At 34.6% G+C, this 20,926-nt stretch overlaps 1 long non-coding RNA gene across 1 annotated transcript in view; it reads right to left on the minus strand.

Moving 5' to 3' along the window:
• Window positions 1-1,773: 1,773 nt before the first annotated feature.
• LOC122737349 overlaps window positions 1,774-20,926 on the minus strand; it is a 68,553-nt gene continuing 49,400 nt past the window's right edge. The window contains exons 3-4 of the long non-coding RNA XR_006354245.1: window positions 2,174-2,335; window positions 1,774-2,023 (exon numbers count right to left, since the gene is read on the minus strand). This is a non-coding gene — a long non-coding RNA (uncharacterized LOC122737349). The remainder of the gene's footprint in view (window positions 2,024-2,173; window positions 2,336-20,926) is intronic.

Below are 20,926 nucleotides of genomic sequence, written 5' to 3' on the forward strand. Positions count from 1 at the left end.
CCCTGGACATGTGTTTCTTTAATACATGTTCCAAGATGCTTATAAATTTAGGATGTTTGAGTTTTGGCAATGCAGCATCTTGGCAGTCTATACCCAACAACTCACACTTATGCAGCTCCTGCTTTAAAAACAGGGGTGTGAATTTATTGAGCACACAGAATGAAAATATACATCGATCACTTCGGGGACACATTAGCTCAAAGAATATGCAAATAGTTGTTCATAAAAAATGGTTATTAGCTCAATCAGAGAGCTCTTTTCCATGAGAAACTTAGTCAGTAACTCATACACCATCATCAAGCAGAAAGACACATGCACAGAAAGGGCTAAGATTCAAGAAGTGGAAAAGATATACCACAGACATTGTAAACTGAACAGAGAATTAGAGGCTATAATTTATAATAGTAACAAATGTTAATTCGGTGCCTACTGTGTACAGAGAGTGGGCAGCTAGAGGCACAGTATATAGAGTGCCCATTGTAAAGCAAGGAAGATTCATCTTCTTAAATTCAAATCTGGCCTCAGACACTTACTAGTTGTGTAACCTGGGCAAGGTACTTAGCATTGTTTGCCTCAGTTTTCTCATCTGTAAAATAAGCTGGAGAAGGAAATGGCAAACCACTCGAGCGTCTTTGCCAAAAACATCCCCAAAGGAGTCACGAAGAGTGGGAAATGGCTAAGCAACTACTCTAATGCATTGTCATTTCACCAGTGACATCTGGTATTTGCCTATCTAGGCAAAGTATTTATTTTATTTTATTCCTCATTTAGATATTTGGTAAAATCTATTTTGGATAAAATACAACTAGGTCAACCAGGTAGCACAGTAAATAGAATGCTGGACCTAAAATCAGAAAGGATCATCTTCTGGAATTCAAATCTAACCTTAGACACTTACTAGCTATGTGACACTATTCAAGTCACTTAGCCCTGTTTGCCTCAGTTTCCTCATCTGTAAAATGATCTGGAGAAGGAAATGTCAAACCACTCTAGTATCTTTGCCAAGAAAACCTCAAATCACAAAGAGTCAGACATGATTGAAAAACAACTCAATTCAAATTTTGAATAAACTAAACTTTTACTTTATTGTAATATGTTGACTTTGATTCTTGAAACTCCTTTATCTAATCTATATAAACATTTGTTTTATGGATTAATAGTAGACTTCCAACAAAATGGGTCATTTCCATATAGTTAATTTGAAAGTTCACTGGTAAGTTTGATACAGTGAAATGAACAGACCTTGGAGAACAATTTATATGATGAAAGCAACATCATATAGAAAAATACAACTACGGAAAACTTTGGAAAAATACTCAATGAAATGACAAACCATGACTCAAGAGGACCAAAGAAGTATACTACCTACCACCTGCAGAGAGAATTTTTTTAATGTGGTCAATGTGGGAACCTGTTTTCTTTTACTTTGTATATTTGTTTTCATTTCTTTTTTTCTCTTTAATTGTCCAACTGTAGGGAATGGAAAGTAGAAAAAAGAACAAATACTTATTAATCAGAAAAAAATAAAGATAGAAGGAAGTAAAAATATTATTCTTGATACATTTCCATTTATTACTATATTATTTTAAAATATACTTTTCCCAATAATTCTATAAAACAGAGAAATAAAAAGAAATGTTTGAATATAAATAAAATAAAACAAATAATCTAAGATTTAAAAAAATATAGTATAAGACTTATAATTCCTGGTATTTCTGCCACAAATATAAATAAAAGACTTCTTTTAAAATTTGAAAACATCTCCATGTGCCTTTTTAAGTTAAGAATTTTATTTGTAATGTCCCCTTAATGGATCTGTGATCTCTATAGTGTTGTAACCCAAACATATATACTTATTCTAATTCTTATCCAAGATATTCTCCAGAAAGAAGCTACCTAGCATACTGCTGGCCTTCACCTCTCTTTCTTGTAATAATCCACGGATACCTTTGAAACATTTAGGTTCTTCAAAAATTATCTCTTCTTCTCAAGGCATAATCATCTCCTTTTATGGTCACACAAGCTGTGAAGGATAAAGAAAGATAGATGATAGATAGATAGATAGATAGATAGATAGATAGATAGATAGATAGATAGATAGATAGATATAAATAATTTTCATATGCAAGTTACTCATGACCGCTATGAATCTTTCCAATGTCCTTTGACTTACCTGCCAGTTTGATTTTTCTGTATTTGCAGTGGTTTCTGCTGTCCAATAGTTCATAGTTATATAGAATCCCAGGGAGAATCATGGTGTTAAACACTTTAATGCAATCTCAATAAACTCTTTTAATTAGATTTGAAACAATTGGGTGTTGGAGGAGAGAGCTGTCTGGGAGAGAAGAAAGGATTTAAAAGGGGAGAGATCTATCGGCTGACTTTTAAAAAACAAATAAACAACCTTTTACCAGAAAAAAGATGCTTTTTAGATGAATTACACTTTAGTGGCAAGATATTTTACTCCTAAATGTTTATGAATTCTAGGACTTCTTCATTTGTGAAATGAAAGGTCAGTTAGCAAATTAACATTAAAAAAATAAAATGAATGCTGATCAAAAGGTGCTAAGTTCACTCCTCATGCAAATACATAGAGTCCATCTGAGGGAACAGCTGTCAGAACATCTTGTCAGCAGGTGAACTGAAGTTTGCTAAAGCATGTGAGCGCGCATGCGTGCACACACACACACACACACACACACACATCCATGTTTAAAAATAACAGCGACAACTTTAGTTCCCAAATACATCAACACCTGCACAAGAACAATACTTTCCAGAATTTTACCCTCATTCTACCTCCATTTAATCATGATTCACTTTGTATAGATCAATGACACATCATCTCCCTTTTATCCTTTCTTTACCTCTGCCCATCAGTCACTTTTTATCTCCAAACAAAAGGTGTGTCTATCATTCAGTAATGATACTTTATCCAGATTTGATTTTTTCCCCCTTACATAGCACCCAGAGGCAGGAGGATTAAATTACCTCACAATTCCTTGCATTTTCCTTCTCTTCCAGTCTTTGAAATCAGGCAACAGTTTTACCATCTTAAAATTCTCACTGTCATCTTATTTGTCAAAGGGTGAACATTAACATCAATACCACTGAGCCCTGTGAATAGCCACTGAGTTTCTGACCTCACTAGTCCCTGTGAACCTGGCACTTCTGTTAACATTGACCTTTTCATTTCAAAAAGATAACAGCCTCCAAGACACATGATTTTATTTTGTTAGCTGGGAGGAAGGAACAGGAAAGAAATTGAGCTCCATGCTGAATCACAAGATTTGGTTAGAAGCAATACAAAATTCAATAGCTAATGCCTACCTCTCTCCCCAACAATCTTACATTTATTTATATTTTAAAGATATTCTTATGCAAGCTAACATAGCACATTACATCCAAATCTAGGAGACATCATTTATGTTCCTGTAATTTTTTTCTAGTTATATGACTTTCACCAATAATTGTTCATTCATTCATTAATCCAGCAAATATTAACCATAATCTACGTTAAATTGACTTGAGAGATGTGAAGGTAAATAAGACCTTGTGCCTACTTTCAAAGAGCTAATATTCTTGTTGGGGATAAACGAACACGATCCAGCATTTAAAAGACTGTGATATGGGTGTAGTCCTGCTCTAATGAATGAGAGCTAATTCTTCAATCAAAAGAGGAGGCCTTAGTGAATATCCTGCCTCTGGTGTCATTTAGTTATTTTTCAGTGATGTGACCTTTGTGGCCTCATTTGGGTTTTCTTGGTAAAGATACTGAAGTGGTCTGTCATTTCCTTCTCCAGATCATTTTACTGATGAGGAAACAGAGGCAAAAAGGGTCGTGATTTGCTCAGGGTCACACAGCTAGTGTCTGAGGCCAGAATTGAATTCAGGAAGATGAGTCTTCCTAACTGAAGGTCCAGTGCTCTATTCACTACATCACTTAGCTGTCTTAAACCACCTAGCTGCTCTTACTTACACCTTACTTGTAAAATCATGGGTAAATGATTTCATATCTCTGAGCCTCAATGTACCCATCTAAAATGGTATAATCAGAATGTCATCAATGCTAACCTCACTGGGTCTTTTGTAGGGATCAACTAAGATCACTTAACACAAAATGTTTTGCAGTTCTTAAAGAACTGTGTGAATTTTAGTTTTTATTGTGAGAGACTAATCTTACATGGATTAGTCCTAGATAGAAGAAATTATAGGAAGGAAGATTAGGATTCAATTTAAGAAAGAACTTCCAAAAACTTAGAACCATCTAAACATGAAAAAAAGTATCAGATAAGGTGGTGATTTCCCTATCCCTGGAGCTGTTCTTTCACACCTTACATTGTCACTTGTCAGAAATACCACAGAAAACTCAGACTCCTAATTGGGGGATTGGACTGGATGACCTCTATGGTCCCTTCTAACTCCAAGTGCTTTGCTATTATAATCCAAAAATAAACAAAATGTAACTTATTATTAGCATTATTATTAATAGATGAAATTGTACTTTAAGGCTTGGAAATATAATCAAATGCATTATATTAATTATCTTACTTAGTCTTTATAATAACTGTATGAGATATATACTAACATTCCTGTTTTATACATGAAGAAAACGAGGCTACCAATGGTAATGATTTGTTGAGTTCCATTGCTAACAAGAGTGTGAGGCAAATTTCCAACTTGCACTACACACATAAGTGACTGAATAAGGGAATAAAAAAATAAATTTACATGATCATTTTGTTGTATATTTGAAAGGAATAGAAAGTTGAGCATAGTAGATCATCTTTTTATTGTACTGTTATAGAAATACTTGTTTCATTCCATAAATTACTTAAAAAACACGTTAGTGCTTAATATATGCCAAAAATCATGCTGATCACAAGCGATACAAATCCAAAAGTAATATATCCCTTGCCTTTAAGGACCTTGCATTCTAATAGGGGAGATAGAATTAGAAAATGGGAGGAGGAAGATTAGAAGATCAGACTACAGGCAACATGGTTGGGAGATGGCCTAGGGGTAGCACAGTGGCTTGCTTCTAGACAAGATAAAATGAAAGCTTGCCTGGTAGAACATGTTTTAGTCAAAGGGGTAGAGAATAGCCGAATATGCATGCCAAGGTTTAGAGATAGTCTGGAAGTGGAGAGTCACCTGGTTCCAGGCAAAATGAAGTAGAAGCTTACCTAACAAAGCTCAGGGTCCCAGAGACAGGAATACATGAGAAAGGTGGAGAAAAATGCCATGAGTTTATCAATAAAATTCCCAACCTTGTTGTAGAAATTACTTCTGCAATGATCAAAAATCATGTCAATCAACAAATGATTTTTAAATTTGTAAGAGCTTCCCTTAGTGTTTGACACATCTCTTCTTTTTTCTTCTTCTTCTAATTAGACCAAGGTCTTCAAGATGACATAAATCCATTTTATGGTTGTGTTCGTTTTAATACTTAATCAACTACCTTCCTGAGAAGTCATTGCTTTTAAATTTAACTTTTAAACTTTCCTTTCAGACAAATGCTATCATTTACAAGTGATTTGGAATGCAAATCATGAAAAGTGCTCAATACTCTTAGCTCCCGTCCTTTATGAATCAGTGCCCCATAAAGCGTTGTCAATATCTATATTAAACACTTATTGACTAAGGTTTTATAGTGGTCTTATTCACAAAGGACCACTGCTGCCAATGTGACTCCTGAGTATTGTCAAAGGAATGTGTTGCTTTTGAGAAAAATGATTCTTTATAAACTCAGGAAGGAAAATTGGCTGCAGCTAAGTTGCAGGCATGAAGAATGTCAAAGAATATCCAACAACAATATTTTTGAACCATTTGTAGTACATGGCATTTTAAAGGACCAAAGAGGGGATTTATTTAGCAATTGTTGCTGTTGTTTTAATCAACCAACTGATGGACAAGTCTGGCTAAGAGGCCTGATTTATTGATTCCAATGTCCAGTTTTGACAACTGACAACAACCGCCTGCAAATGTAACCTTCTTAGATTAGGAAATGGGCCAGGGCAGGGTGGGGGTGGGGGGATGAATTTGTATTTAGTTACTAAAGTTAAAGTTTGAAAAGAGAGTAAAGTAGAATAACTTTGGGAAAGGACGTTTGTCAACATTGGTACTAATGAGTCAAAGATGAAAAGATGAGCTACAAAAGGCCAATATCTGAGAAAACTCTATTCAAAAACCAGTGTGTACTGTAGAACCTGTTTTATAAAGTTATCTTGACTGGCCATATGACAACTGAATGAATACATGAAGGATGTTAGGGGTCTCAATTCTATTACTTTAAAAATATTAATCTTTCCATTTTTAAAATTGATAGACACACATTCAGACTAGATATTTTAGGAGATTAACATCACTATGGTAATCCTATTTTGTGTTGCTTTGGTTCACCTGTGTTTGTTTGGGGTCTATGGCTTGTAGTGTATATAATAGGCACGCCTCTTTCTAAAGCAAACAATGCACATAAACATTACTATACTGCCCTGAGAAAGACAATGTGGCATAGAAGGCTAGCTTTGGAATCAGAAAGACCTAGGTCCATGGCCTGTCTCTGGCACATACTGGCTGCTTAACCATAGGCAAAATCCCTAAACTTCTTTGTGCCAATATACTTCCCACCAATGAAATAGCAGGTCCAGACTGAAAAAGATAAGCCTCTAGTGTTTCTCAAATGTTCTTATATGGAAGAAGAGGGAATTCAAATGAAGACAATTTTTTTTTACTTATTGTTATTCAATGACAGGCATTTTACTGCTTTAGCCTGAAAATCTCTCCACAATAAACAAAGTTGTTCTAGATTTCATGTCTTATGGTTGTCATAGGGCTTGAATAAAAACTATTCAAATGAGCTAATATATATAAGGCACTTTGCAAGTCTCAAAGCATTTTGTTATTGTTAGTATTGCTATTATTTTTAATAATGATTACTATTGGGGCAGCTAGGTGGTACAATGGATAAAGCACCAGCCCTGGATTCAGGAGCACCTGAGTTCAAATCTGGCCTCAGACCCTTGACACTTACTAGCTGTGTGACCCTAGGCAAGTCACTTAACCCTCATTTCCCTTTAAAAAAAGGAAAGAAAGAAAGAAAGAGAGAGAGAGAGGGAGAGAGGAAGAAAGGAAAGAAGGAAGAAAGAAGGAAAGAAAAGAAAACACCTGGGATCAGGAGGTCAGAAGATGGAATGTAAGTTGTTGAAGGAAGGAGATGGGAGTCAAATATAAACAAAACTGAAAATGTAGGAAGGGATTTAAAAGTTAAATGGACTTAATTTTATTCCTGGTATCAACAGGTAATGCCTACAGTTTACTGCATAGGGGGAGAACATGTTGAGTCATATTTTCAGTCATGTCTGACTCTTCATGATCCCTTTTGGGGGGGTTTTCTTGGCAAAGATACCAGAGTGGTTTGCCATTTTCTTCTCCAGCTCATTTTACAGATGAGGAAATTGAGGCCAAGAGGATTAAGTGACTTTCCCAGGGTCCCACAACTAGTAAGTATCTGAGGTCAGATTTGAACTCAAGAAAAAGAGTCTTCCTAACTCCAGGCCCAACTCTCTCCACTCACTGCACCCCAGCACAGAGCCACCAGGGATAACATGACAAAACCTATATTTTAAGAAAATATATTTGGCAGTTGAGTGGAGATAAATGAGAGTGGATAGAGATTTGAGGCAGGGAGACCAATAAGAAACAATATCTATGTAATAGATCATAAGCTCACAACCAATGGGGGTTGTTTCCTTCTTAGTGCTTGTTTCCTCAATACTTAGTACAGTGCTAGGCATTTAATAAAACTAAAACAAAACAAAACAAAAAAACCCTTTTTCATTTGATTGGTTGATATTGATGTCCTTGAATATGAGGACAGGAGATGCAAAGGAAAGATAAACTGTGAGCCAGGCACTGACTTCATTGGGGAATAGCTTCCATTTATTCGTTTACTCAGGAAATAAACATGAATATATCTTCTATCTCTTTGTTTACCCAGGAAATGGATATTAATTTACCACCTGCCATGTATAAGCTATTGTGCTAGGTGATGGGGATTTATTTCTTCATTTTTTAGATGACAGTACCTACCTCAAGGAATATATAGACTAATAAGACTTATAAACCATTGGATATACTATAAGGTATATAGCAATGGCTTCAAAGGAGAGGTCTAAACAAAGTATTCTAAGAAATGTTGAGAAGGTAGAGGATAATTCAGTGTGGGGGAGTCAGGTAAGGCTTTATGAAAGATGTAACATCTGAACTGAGTCTTGATAGAAATTTTGAAAGGCTATGAGAAGGGCAGAATCAAATATGACACTAACAATTCAGATATTGGTGTTCTCAAAGGAAAGTGAATAGTGTGGAGAAAGGAAGGTTGAGAAGGTAATAAGATCATTTGAATTTTTAGAAATGTCACAGAACCACTGATTCTCATTTTAAGAAAGGACCTCAGAGGTCAGAGAGCCCAATGCATACCTGGGTAAGCATAATCTCTATAATATTCCTGAGAAGTAGCTGTCTAACCCATACTTTAAGTCCTTCCAAGGAGTCAGAAATCACTCTTTCCTGGGAGAGGTGGAAAGGGGGTAAAGTAGCCCACATAAAAGAAACAAGAAAAAGTTTATGGAGTGGAGGGGAAGATAGGGAATGAGTGGGGAAGTGAGTGATCCTTACTTTCATCAGAATTGGCTCAAAGAGGGAATACCATACACACTCAAGTGGGTATAATAATAATATTTTGCCCTGAGTGAAAGTGGGAGGGGAAGGGGATAAATGGGGGAGAGGTGAAGGAAGGGAGGGTATATTGGGAGAGGGAGCAGTAAAAAAGGAAGGATAGGGGAAAGGAAATAGAAAATAGAGTAAATTTCAAGGGGAGGGAATAGGATGGAGGGTAATACAGTTAACAATCGTAACTGTGAAAGAAATGATGAGTAGGATGCTATTAAAAGGATGTATGAAAAATGCAAACAATCAATAGAGGAATAACTGATGGTATTTGAATACACATTGAAGTATAATTTTATTTGTTAGTTCCTCTTTCTAAAGTTATTTTATCTATTTTCTTTTAGATCCTGATTAATGTGAAGATGTTTTGCATAACTATACATGTATGACTTATATTGAATTGTTTGATTGCACAGGGAGGGTTGAGGAAGGAGAGAGGAAGAAAATTTAGAACGCAAAGTTTTAAAAAATCAAAGTGAAAAAATAGTTTTTTCTTCTCTTTTTTTACATGTAACTTGGGGAAAATTCTAAATAAAAAATTAAACTTAAAAAGAAAAAGAAAAAAAAAGAAACAAAGCAATCACTCTTTCCGAAAAAAATTAGTTTCATTTTGGGAGAGTTCTCATCATTAGATTTTCCTTATATTAGGCCTAAGTTTGCCTCTTTTCAACTTCTATCCACAGTTCTGTCCACAAGGTATAAGGCGTTCAGGAGGACCAGCACTCTCTGGTGCCAAGCTATCTTCAGGACTGCTCATCCCCCTTTGGTGTCCACCTCTCATCCAGCTCCAAGAAGGTGTAACATGCACAGTGTCTTCACCTGGATCAAACCATCTTAGGAGATGTGTTAACCAGGTGGAGGCTAATCAACAGACCACAAACTCATTGATGAGTCAGGGGGATGTTTATCCCAAGCACATAAGGCTTCCCCAGATGAAATAGGTAAGTGAGAATAATTTGTTCCAATGAGCATGAAGGCAGCTAAAGCAGGCACTATGGAATGCTTAGAGCTTGGTCAGACATCGAAGATGCCAAGGTCATCCAGTGCATCCTGGGCCATTGCCAGTCATCCTGACTTTCAACTTTCTACTGGACTTTGATTCTGGAAGAGAGTGAGGCTAACAACTCTGAGCAACTCAGCATCACCTATATGCAATTTACACACAAGTCAAGACATCACCCATTAAATCATCGGTACTCTTCGAAAATGAAGGATGAAGGACATCAAAGAAAAAAATGTCTAAACCCTATTTGCTGTAATAGTACATGAAACATTCTAAGTCATCTCTTCTCTAGACTAAATATGGTTGTTCCTGCCCCCAATTCTCATATGTCTTGTAACTAATGGCCTTTTCCATTATGGTTGCCATCCTCTGCGGTCTATTGCTTATCATATCATACTTCATATTATCTTATTGTGACTTATTGAAACGAGTTAGGCCAAAGCAATCAAAAACCTCTAGCTGTGTACAGACAAGGGTAGAGGTCAAGAGGACTATCTCTTCCTTCAATCTGGGGACTGTGTATCTCTTGATGTATCCTAACATTGAATGAGTTTTCTTGGGTTTCATAATTCATTTTTTATTCATACTGATCATATTGGTCTAGATTTGATCCACTAAAACCACATTTTTTAGATAAACTGAGACAAACTGATTATTGTGTGAGTGGAGAGGGGAAAAGAGCAAATAAGATTATGGAGGAGCAATGTATAAGAGAAAGCAACTAGTTTTAGAGGATGTCCCAAAAGTCTTAGTTCAGTTTTAAGATTCTCTAGCTTAAAACTACACTAAAATATAAAAAAGTACTGCACAAAAGTAGACTTTTGGGACACCCCATATATGTGCATTAAGGGAGAGTGACAGGTTATGAACATAGCTGGCTGGCTAGCCTATATTTTTCACATAAAAAAGAAAAGTTTGTTCAAGTGTTTTATTTTTCATTTTTTAAATAATATTTTCTGTAGCACAGACATTAATTACTCTTTAAATCTTCTATAGAATCTATCTGTAAATCTGTCTAAACTGAAAGCTTTTTTTATTTGTAATTTCCTTTATGACCTATTCACTTTTATTTTCTGAGATTGGATTGCTTAAGATCTCGACTTCATACTCTGTTAATTTGAACATCTTATATTTTTATAGGTAAGCCTCTATTTCTCTTAAATTACTAGTTTTAATGGCATAAAACTGCGTATAGTAGCATGCTAGTATATAATTGCATACAATTCTCTAAATTCCTCCTTTTTGACATTTTATCTTATTTTTTAAAATTTTGGTAATTTGATTTTCCTCTATTTTGATCAGATTAGCTAAAGGTTTATTGATTTGTTAGCCCTTTCAAAGAAACAGCTGTAAAATTTTTTCTATTTTTTCTATATTCTTTGTGTTTTCCATTTTTAACTCTTTCTACTATAATTCTCAAATTTTTGCACAAAAGCCTTCTGACTTTGGAAGTTCATCCTTCCCTCTTGTTCCCCTCCTCTAACTATCCAATTCCTCCCAGAACCTCCATTTTAAGGAAAATGCCTGGGTCAGCCATGTCTTACCAGGCTCTTCTACTGGCTTTCCAGACTTTCTCCTCCAAGCCCCTACTTGAGTTCCTTCTCCCTATATTCTTTACTCCTGCCTTTCAACTTCCTTTTGGGTGAGGTCTTCTTTCACATGGAAGCTTCTTGAGGGCAGGGACTCTCCTTTTGTTTTTTATTTGTATTTCCTGCATTTAATATAATGCATGGCAAATAGTTAGCACTTAATACATGGTTATTTATTTGACTTCTTTTGTGCTTGTTTTGCACTTGTATATATATATATATATATATATATATATATATATATATATATATATATATATATATATATATATATTGCTGGGCAGTTGGGGTTAAGTGAGTTGCCCAGGGTCACACAGCTAGTAAGTGTTAAGTGTCGGAGGCAGGATTTGAACTCAGATCCTCCTGAATCCAGGGCAAGTGCTCTATCCACTGAACCACCTAGCTGCCCCGCATTTGTATATTATTGATTTTTAAATGGAATATTAAGATTCAATTAATAATCCTTGCTTTTTCTCTTGCACTGGCTCTGAAGCCAAACAGGGCAGTGTTCAAATGCACCTCTGATATTTTTTTTCAATGTGGGATATTGGTCAGGTCATTTAACATCCCTTAGCTTGAGTTTCTTAACCTATACAATTAAGAAAATGAACAACATGGTCTCTGTGATCCCTTAAAGCTCTAGATCAATATTACTAAGAACCAATGAACTTCCCTCCCCTCCCCTCCCCCATTCTAGGAATATTTTTTTCTTAATAGTACTTTAGCAAGATTTCCTAGATTTCAGTATGTTGTCTCATCATTATAATTTGCTTTCACATAGTAGTTTGTTTTTATAATATTTTCTTTTACCTATCCATTTTCTAAACATTATTAAATCTCCATTTTGTGTTCTTTGCATTAATTACTATTTTATTATATTTTATCTATAGTCCATGTGATTAGCATTTCTACATTTTAAAATTATTTTAAATTCCTCTATGCTATGGAGTATATGGGCTATTTTTGAAAGAATGTCAATGTGAGACTGAGATATAGGTATAGACTTTAACGTTCTTCTTCAGAAGACAGCATAAGCCTTATTGGTCTAACTTCTCCCAATAGATTTCTTTATTTTGGGAGAGTGCTCCTTATTTTAAGTTTTGCTAATCTTTAGGTTAGATTTATTTATGTCCTAGAAAGGAAGATTATTGTGTATATACATATGCTAATATTGTTTACTTGCCTTGAGTTCCTTTAAGTATAATAGAGTCTCTGTTTACTTCTTGATGCTATGAATTTTTATTTTATTCTGATATAAATATTGCAATTTCTATTCTTTGGAATCACCTGCTACACAGTCGATTTTGTTCCACCCTCTTATTTGTATTCTGATTTAATTTTTCAGAAGTATTCCATACATGCAGTCAATTCCTGTGGTAAATCAATCAGTCAATGGACATTTATTAAGCACTTAATTTGCAGCAGGAACTGTGATAATTGCTGGGGATTAAAAAATGGTAAAAACAGTCCCTGCCATCAAGGAACTCAGGTTTTATGTTTTCTTTTTTTCCTAATCCATTCTGCAATTCTCTTTCACTTTATTGGATTATTAATTTGATATGGTCATGGTAATTATGTTTGCATTTTAATTCATTTTTTCTTGATTTTCTATCGTGGAGAAATGGCACTATTTCCCTAAATTTGGCTTTATTTATGCTACTTTGAAAGTAGCCTCTACCAGGGCAGCTAGATGGCAAAGTGGATAAAGCACTGGCCCTGGATTCAGGAGGACCTGAGTTCAAATCCAGCCTCAGACACTTGACACTTACTAGCTGTGTGAGTTTGGGCAAGTCACTTCACCCTCATTGCCCTCCCCCCCTAAAAAAAACAACCCAGCAGAGAAAGTAGCCTCTACTTATGATGACTCCTCATTCTTCCTCATTCCCAATTATCTTCTTTATCCCTAATTACTTTAATTTACTTTTATTTTACTTTCTATGTTTATATGTCTTTTTTTTTTTTTGGTGAGGCAATTGGGATTAAATGACTTGCCCAGGGTCACACAGCTAGTAAGTGTCAAGTGTCTGAGGCTGGATTTGAACTCAGCTCCTCCTGAATCCAGGGCCAGTGCTCTATCCACTGTGCCACCTAGCTGCCCCTTCTATGTTTATATGTATATACATATATGCATATATTTTCTTTATTTGTCTTCATATGGGCCTGGGATAACTCAGAAGAGGTTTTCTCCTTGAGAAGCAAAACTAAAGGGGATGGACACCTAAGAAATAAGGGGAGATAAGTCCATTAGGCATGATTTACTACTTGAGCTGTGTTGAGGACAAACAGAAGTAAGGACCACAACCCTCATTCAAGCTTTTCCCACCCCACCCCCAATAAGGAATTTTCCATTGTCAGGTGGTCACCCCATCTATCCCCTCTAAAAACCTTTGCCTTCCTTCTGTTCTCATAGGAGAAAGATGTCTCTAAGTCATCTCCTCCCCTTGAGGCTAAATCTTTGACTTCCTTCTCTTTTCTAGTACCCAAATAAAATGCCATTTTAATTCTAATTGGACTGTGTGCAAGAGTGTAATACTTTACAGAGGAATACCTAAGGACCCCCAGCACCATTTTCCCTGTGACACTCTAATGGTTTTTTTTCCCTCCTTTCTCAGACAAATGTTTCTGACTCAGGCCTCCCCCCACTCAGAATCAATCCTTTAATTTATCTTTCTTTTTTGGTGTCATTTTATGAGAAGTTTTAATTTTATTTAATTTTCCTTCTGGGTTCTATCCCATTCCAGGCTATTCTGAATTGTAATCTTCAACTACTTCCCTTACTTGTTCTTTTAATAACATGTAACCTTTGGCCCTTCCTCTTCCAGAACCAGATAGCCTACAATATTCCTAAGGATTCTAGGGTAACTCAAGTTTTGTTTTGGGGGGGATTTTTTGGGGGGAAAGGGGCATCTGTTCTTTAATGCCATTGGCTCAAGCTCCTGCTGACCAACTGACCATATCAATACCTCCTCACCTACACTCCCCCATTGTTAGTTGCCAGTCATTAGAATTCTATTTCCATTTTACTGCTTATAACAATTATCTTTTACAAAGGACATATAGTCTCAAAATATAGCAATAAGAAACATACAAATAATTATCCCCAACTCATCAAGGGCATAGTCTCCCCTGTACCACTACAGTATCAGTGGAGAATAGGATAAAGATTTAACTCAGTAACTACAAATCATGGGTTCCACCACAGTCAAATCCAAATACATGGCATGATAGCACCACGAGTCTTTTCCTCAGCTTCTACTGGTCTGAGTCTAAAAGTTCACTTCCTTTCTCCTTAGATCATTGATGCTGACTGGCTGCTAAACCTACCCTTGACTCTGATTCTTGGATTCCTGTGGCTTTCTTTCCTGACCTCTCAAGGTAAAAGATTCTCTTTACATAGAAGACAAAACTACAAAAGAGGCTAAAGCCTAAGAGTTATTTCATATAGTCTCATGGCTTTGATGGGGAGATAGCTGATTTAGTCCTTTTTAGAAGACATCTCCATTTCCACCTACAATTAAAATATACTCTTCCCAACTATTCAGTTAACAGATCAGAGAGTTACAAAATGGTTATACATGTTCCCCATTCTCTCTCTTTCACATCATCATGACTTCCAGAAGCAGATTTTGCAGCTTTTCCATGTGGGGAAGAAGCATCAGCTGAGAGAGTTTAATGGGGTTGCTTGTTGCTTCTAGAGATTCACACATCACAACCCAGAGATGAGATACAGTCCTGTGAAATATCACCTTTGTTCCAAGAAGGTGCCCTTATATTGTACCCATTCCCCACAGATGAAAACTATTATAAGCTAATCCTTCCCAACATGAGAACATTCGTAATAGTATCCATTCATTTCTTCTCTTTGGGTGAAATGTATTTCAATTCTACTATACCAAACCCATTTCTGATTGTTTTTATCCTATTTCCCACATTCACTCACTATTATTGAGGGTTAAGGAAATTTCTATCTTTACTCTTTTCACCTCCAGGCTATCTAGGCATGCATCTCTAGCTCTGTCTCTATCTTTGCCTTTCCTCTTTTTGCTTGAGTGACTTTCCACTATGATATTTTTTTCCATGTTAGCCTTAATTCCTTTTTGTTTCTTGATGATCCTTTTTATTTTGTTTTTTTTTGTTTTATTCATTCAGTCTAATTTCTTTTTTTAACAATGATTTATAAATCTTTAAAAATGGTTTATTGATTAGTGTTGTTTTTTAAAAAATTACTTTTTAAAACTTTTCTTTTGTTTTTCTAGCATGGTGTGTTGGCAATTTGAATATTCTACGCTATCTCCCCCTTTTTTTAATACTCTCAATGTCTCTTTTTGTTGAAGGCTCATCTTTTTTTTCCCCCATTCAGGATTAGGCTAGTTTAGTGGGAAATGTTACTTGGGAGTTCAACTTGAGTTACTTTGCTTTTTGGAATATGCAATTCCATTCATTTCTTCGATTTTTTTCATGGTTGGATAGTTATACTACATATATCAAATATAGATCCTGAATAGACAAATGTGTTCACCTGATTGTTAGCAAAATTTGTTTTGTTTGTGTTTTTTCTTCATATAGAAATTGTAAGATTTAACCATTCTATGGGTGGGACATTCAAATGTAAAGTTGTTCTTTGTTGGTGATTAAATAAATTAATTAAATAAGTTAGTAAATTTGTCAAGACTTAATAGCTCTGAGAAGTTTGTTTACATTGTTTTCTACAGGATAGCATTTAATTTTTTGTTTGTTTGATTTTTAGTTGTCATACCCTTCCAAATCTATGAACCTTAAATTGTCCTTAAGAACATCATTAAGGAATAATACATACAATTTTCAAGTTCAGTTACTTTAGCTTGTGTAGAATCAATGTAGTCCCTTAAAGTAATGGCCTTTTCTTTCTCTTCTGCTATGTTTTCTTATACTTCTGTGATTTTAATTTGCCATTCTCTCTTTCAGAGCCACTGGATTTTTCAGAAATATTCTTCATTATCTAATTTAAATTTTCTAGTTTGTTGCTTGTCTTTTAAAATTTGATGCTCAAAACTTAGATTTCTATCCTTAGTTCCATTTCAATATTAACTTTTAAAAAAACCTTTCTCTTCTTTTGAAGCTTTCTGATGTTTCTTGCTATTGTTCCATGATCTGGAGAAAACACAGAGTTTTACTTTATTTTCATTTGTGTTTTAATTTATTTTTCATCATAGTTTAAAAGGAGTTCTGTGTGTCATGGACTCTTTTAAAGTTTAATTATTTCATTTCTATCTTTTTTTTTTTAGCTTCTCATCAGTTTATCAGCTTGGGAACTAGGCTTATCCTCAGCCCTTCTCACTTAGATTTTTAAAAATCTTTTAGTCCTTTTTTTTATATTTCCAGGAATTATGGGTTTCACACCATCCATTCTTTATTTATGCTTATATGTTGGAGGGGTTTATGGAAACCAACTTTATCATATTGCTAAATATGATATCCATTCCTTATTTTCAAAAACTCCAGTTCCTTTAAGTGTTTTATTTTCTTATTCATCAAATTTATGCCTCAATATTTTTGGCCTCCCATGAAAAATGGCTGAAGTGATAGAATCATAGATTGTAGAAATCACAAAGTCCAGCCTTATTTTATAATGAAAAGAAATGGCAATCATCACTATAAATGTATTGACTTTTCCAAGGACACACAATTAGTATGTTGCAGAGGTAAAACCCTTGCTTCCTTCTTTCCTTCCCTTTGTTCATTTGTTAGTTCATTCATTCATTCATTCATTCATTCATTCATTCATTCATTCATTCATTCATTCATTCATTTATTTGTTCATTCATTTGTTTCTTCCTTCCTTTCTTCCTTCCATTCTTCCATTTTCCTCTGCTCTTCCTTCTTTCTCCTTTCTTCCTTCCTTCCTTCTCCCTTCCCTCCTTCCCTCCTTTCCTTCTTTATACCATTTATCCAAAACCCCAGTCCTTTGGAGTCCTGCCCTAGTGCATTTTCTCCTATATCACAATGGACTACATTTTAGCTACTGGGAAAACCTTAGCAGTTGATTATAAAATTTGAGTGGGTTTTATTGCTTTTCTTCTATTTATAGTTTGGCAAAGAACATGTGGACTATATGGATTCATTAAAAATATAACTACTAAAATTACTGGAATTATGTATTTTCAAATAATTTATCTAATTGATGCAATTAATTTTTGGTTTATGTTATGTTTGAAGTAAAATGTAATAAAATAAAATTTAAAAGGCACCCACACGTACAAAGGACTAAGTGCCTGCAATATTTTAGTTTCTTTTTAATTACTCCATTTTTTACTTTGAATAGCTCAGAAAAAAAATATCCAACTCTCAGAGCAAAACACCTGATGCTGTCTAAATATAGAATTTAATCCATTTGAGCTGAGACATCTAGAATAAATCATATGATGGCCCAACATTCAGGAATGTTATGTGGATAACTACTACTGAACCAGTATTTCAATGCAATCTTATCAATGTGGCTATTCCCTTCAGCAATGCAGATGACAATCTCTTTATACTAGCCTATCCAGTACAACTCTCCTTCATATCCTTCAATAAATTCACCACTAGGTGTAGCATACCTTCTTCATATTCTCTTCTCATTGCATGGCTCTAAATAAAGCATGTGGGAGCATGCAATGTTCCCTTCTGCTCATTATATGACCTTCTCATCATTTTATCTAGTCATAGATTTTTCTAATGACTGACTTCACACTTCTTCTCTTGCATGAATCCTCAATTGTAATGCATCACAGCCTGCTTTTACCCAACATTTGCTTTTCTGTTGTCTTTTATGTGATTCTCAATTTCAACTCTTCTGTGACTCATAGCAATATTCCATCAACATATCAATCCTGGTGTTTTCTTGAAATAGGAAATGAAAAAAACTTGAAACCAAAAAGTCTCTTGGTTTTAGCCAGAATCTTTGCATCATTAAAAGAACTATGTAATTTATTGAAAAAAAGTATAGCCCATTCTTCCCCTGCTGTTCCTCTATGGGTATAGCTTACTGTCTATTTACAGTGTCTACCTCAGATATGTGGACTGATAGACCACCTCCATAGTATCCCAATACCGAATGACTGCCTATTTAGAGAATTGGATTTTAAAGGTCATTTAATCCAATGTCTTCAATTTAGCAAATGAGAAAACAGAGACAGGCTAAGTGACTTGCTCAAGGTCACATGAATTGTAAGTAGAACTAGTATTAAACCATCTTCTGACTCCAAATTGAGATTGTCTTGGCAACATAATAGTCTGGACAACAATCACTAATAATTCACATTGTTTTTCTAGTGTGTATAATCTGTCTAAGCTTTTTTGAGTGATTCTAGATCTTTTAGAAAATGCTTCAACGTTCAGGGTTAATGCAGTCAGTGCAATATCATCCCTAAAAATAAGTAACTACAGAAGAATTCCTCTATAACCATAATTCTATTCTGAGCCTTTTTTCTAACAGTGGTGTGCCCCTTTGCCAAACATGCGTCAGCTTTTTCTTGTGAGCTCCTTGAGTACAGGTAGTCTGTTGTCTGCGTAACACAGTGGCTAGCCCATGTTTGTTTTTGTTTTGTTTTTAAATAAATATTAGTTGACTTTCTGACTGTTTTTTTTTTTGCATGAGTTATTATTAGTAATCAAAAGATCCACAAAGGTATCTCTGTTGTTACATCTTTCAAGGAATGCTTATCCAGAAAAATGAATTAAATAAAACATGGTTAGTGGAAAATGACAACTATATTCATCAGAATTCTTCAACTACAATTCAGTTTTGTTCACTTAATGCTTAGGATAGTATTTAAAATGTTGATTTGGTAAATTATAACAAATAAAATTAATTCAATACAATATAAGATCTGTGAGGGTAGGGGACATTTCATTATACATATATAAATATATATATATATACACATATACATATATATATATATATATATATAAATTTTGTCCTTGTATCCCTAGTATCTAACATATGGCATATAGTAGGTGTTTAATAAATACTTTTTGGTTGATCCATTTCCTCCATTATAATTCTTTCTACATACCTTTACATTTTATTAAATTTGGAATTTTGATCGTATCATTGTTTAGGCAAATACACTTTTAGAGGGAAAACAGCTTATTATATATTCAAAATACATCAGATGAAATGGGAGCAAACAGCTTCCTCTAAGAAAAAAATGGCTTTACATGTTCATATACTGGTTCTGAGGGGAAACAGTTTATCTTTTGAGAAACAGCATCTTCAAATAGATTAAAAAAAAAAAACTTCCATGAAGTTTTAGTCCAGTGTCTCTTGATGGTGACGGTGAATTGTCAAAGGCTAGAAATCCATAGCACAGGCCCAGGAAGGTCCTGACAAACTTTAAATAGATTTTCAAAAAAGGACCCAGATATGTAATTTGTGTGTGTTGTCAGAAGATCCAGGGAGCCTGATTTGGAGAGGCACATTATAGGAGTTGCTTAATATAATATCTATCTTTTAGAGCATGGGAGGTTTGCAAAGGAGTTTTGGTGGAGGCAATGTCAGCATTGATGACATGATGCAATTTTTAAAGTGTGGTGGCACTAGAGAATTAATGAACTAAAAAAATCTTGTGAAGGGGCACAGTTAGAGGCCAGCTTGTTCAACCTTCTTCTAGTTAAGAATTTCTTTTATGGCATTCATGACAGACAGCCATAGAGATACTTCTTATTTTTTTTTAATTTGTATTATTTTATTTTTAACTTATGGAATAAAACAAGCATTTCCATAACACAGCATAATAAAAAGGGACAATTACACAAGAAACTGCAAATTTATTATGTACAATTTCTATTCCTCTACCACATCATAGACATAGTTGCTATTAGATACAAATATGTATATCTGTATATGTATGTATGTATGTAAATTCTTTATATAATTATTTTTGTTAGTTCTTTTTCCAGATGCAGATAGCATCTTTCTTCATATGTCCTTTATTATTAATTTGGGTATTAATAATAGTAAAAATGACTTATTTGCTCAAAGTCATTCTTAAAACCGTTACAGTATTTGCTATTACTATATACAATATTCTCTTGGTTCTGTTCATTTAACTCTTCATTATTTTGTGCAAGACTATCCATGTTTTTCTAAGATCATTGAACTCATCATTTCTTATACCATAGTAATATTCCATCATAATCATATACTCCAACTTGTTCAGCCATCCGCAATGGATGGACATCCCCACATTTCTAATTCTTTGCCAACAAAAAGAAACTTGCTATACTTATTTTAGAACATATAGGTTATTTTCCTTTTTTCCTAATCATCTTTGGAAATAGACCTAGGAGTGGTATTGCTAGGTCAAGGGAAAATAACTTTTTAATAAGCAGTTTAATAACACTTTGGGCATAATTCCAGATTGCTCTCCAAAATGGTTGGATTAGTTTACAATTCCACCATGAATTCCATGAATTAGTGTCCCAATTTTTCCACATCCTTTCCAACATTAGTCACTTTCTCCTTGAATCATTTTGGTCAATCTGATAGGTATAAAATAATATATCTTGGTTGTTTTAATTTGTATTTCTGTAATCAATAATGATTTGGAGCATTTTTGTCACATGACTTTAAATTGTT

Source organism: Dromiciops gliroides, chromosome 1, assembly GCF_019393635.1.
Source record: "Dromiciops gliroides isolate mDroGli1 chromosome 1, mDroGli1.pri, whole genome shotgun sequence".
NCBI lineage: Eukaryota > Metazoa > Chordata > Mammalia > Microbiotheria > Microbiotheriidae > Dromiciops > Dromiciops gliroides.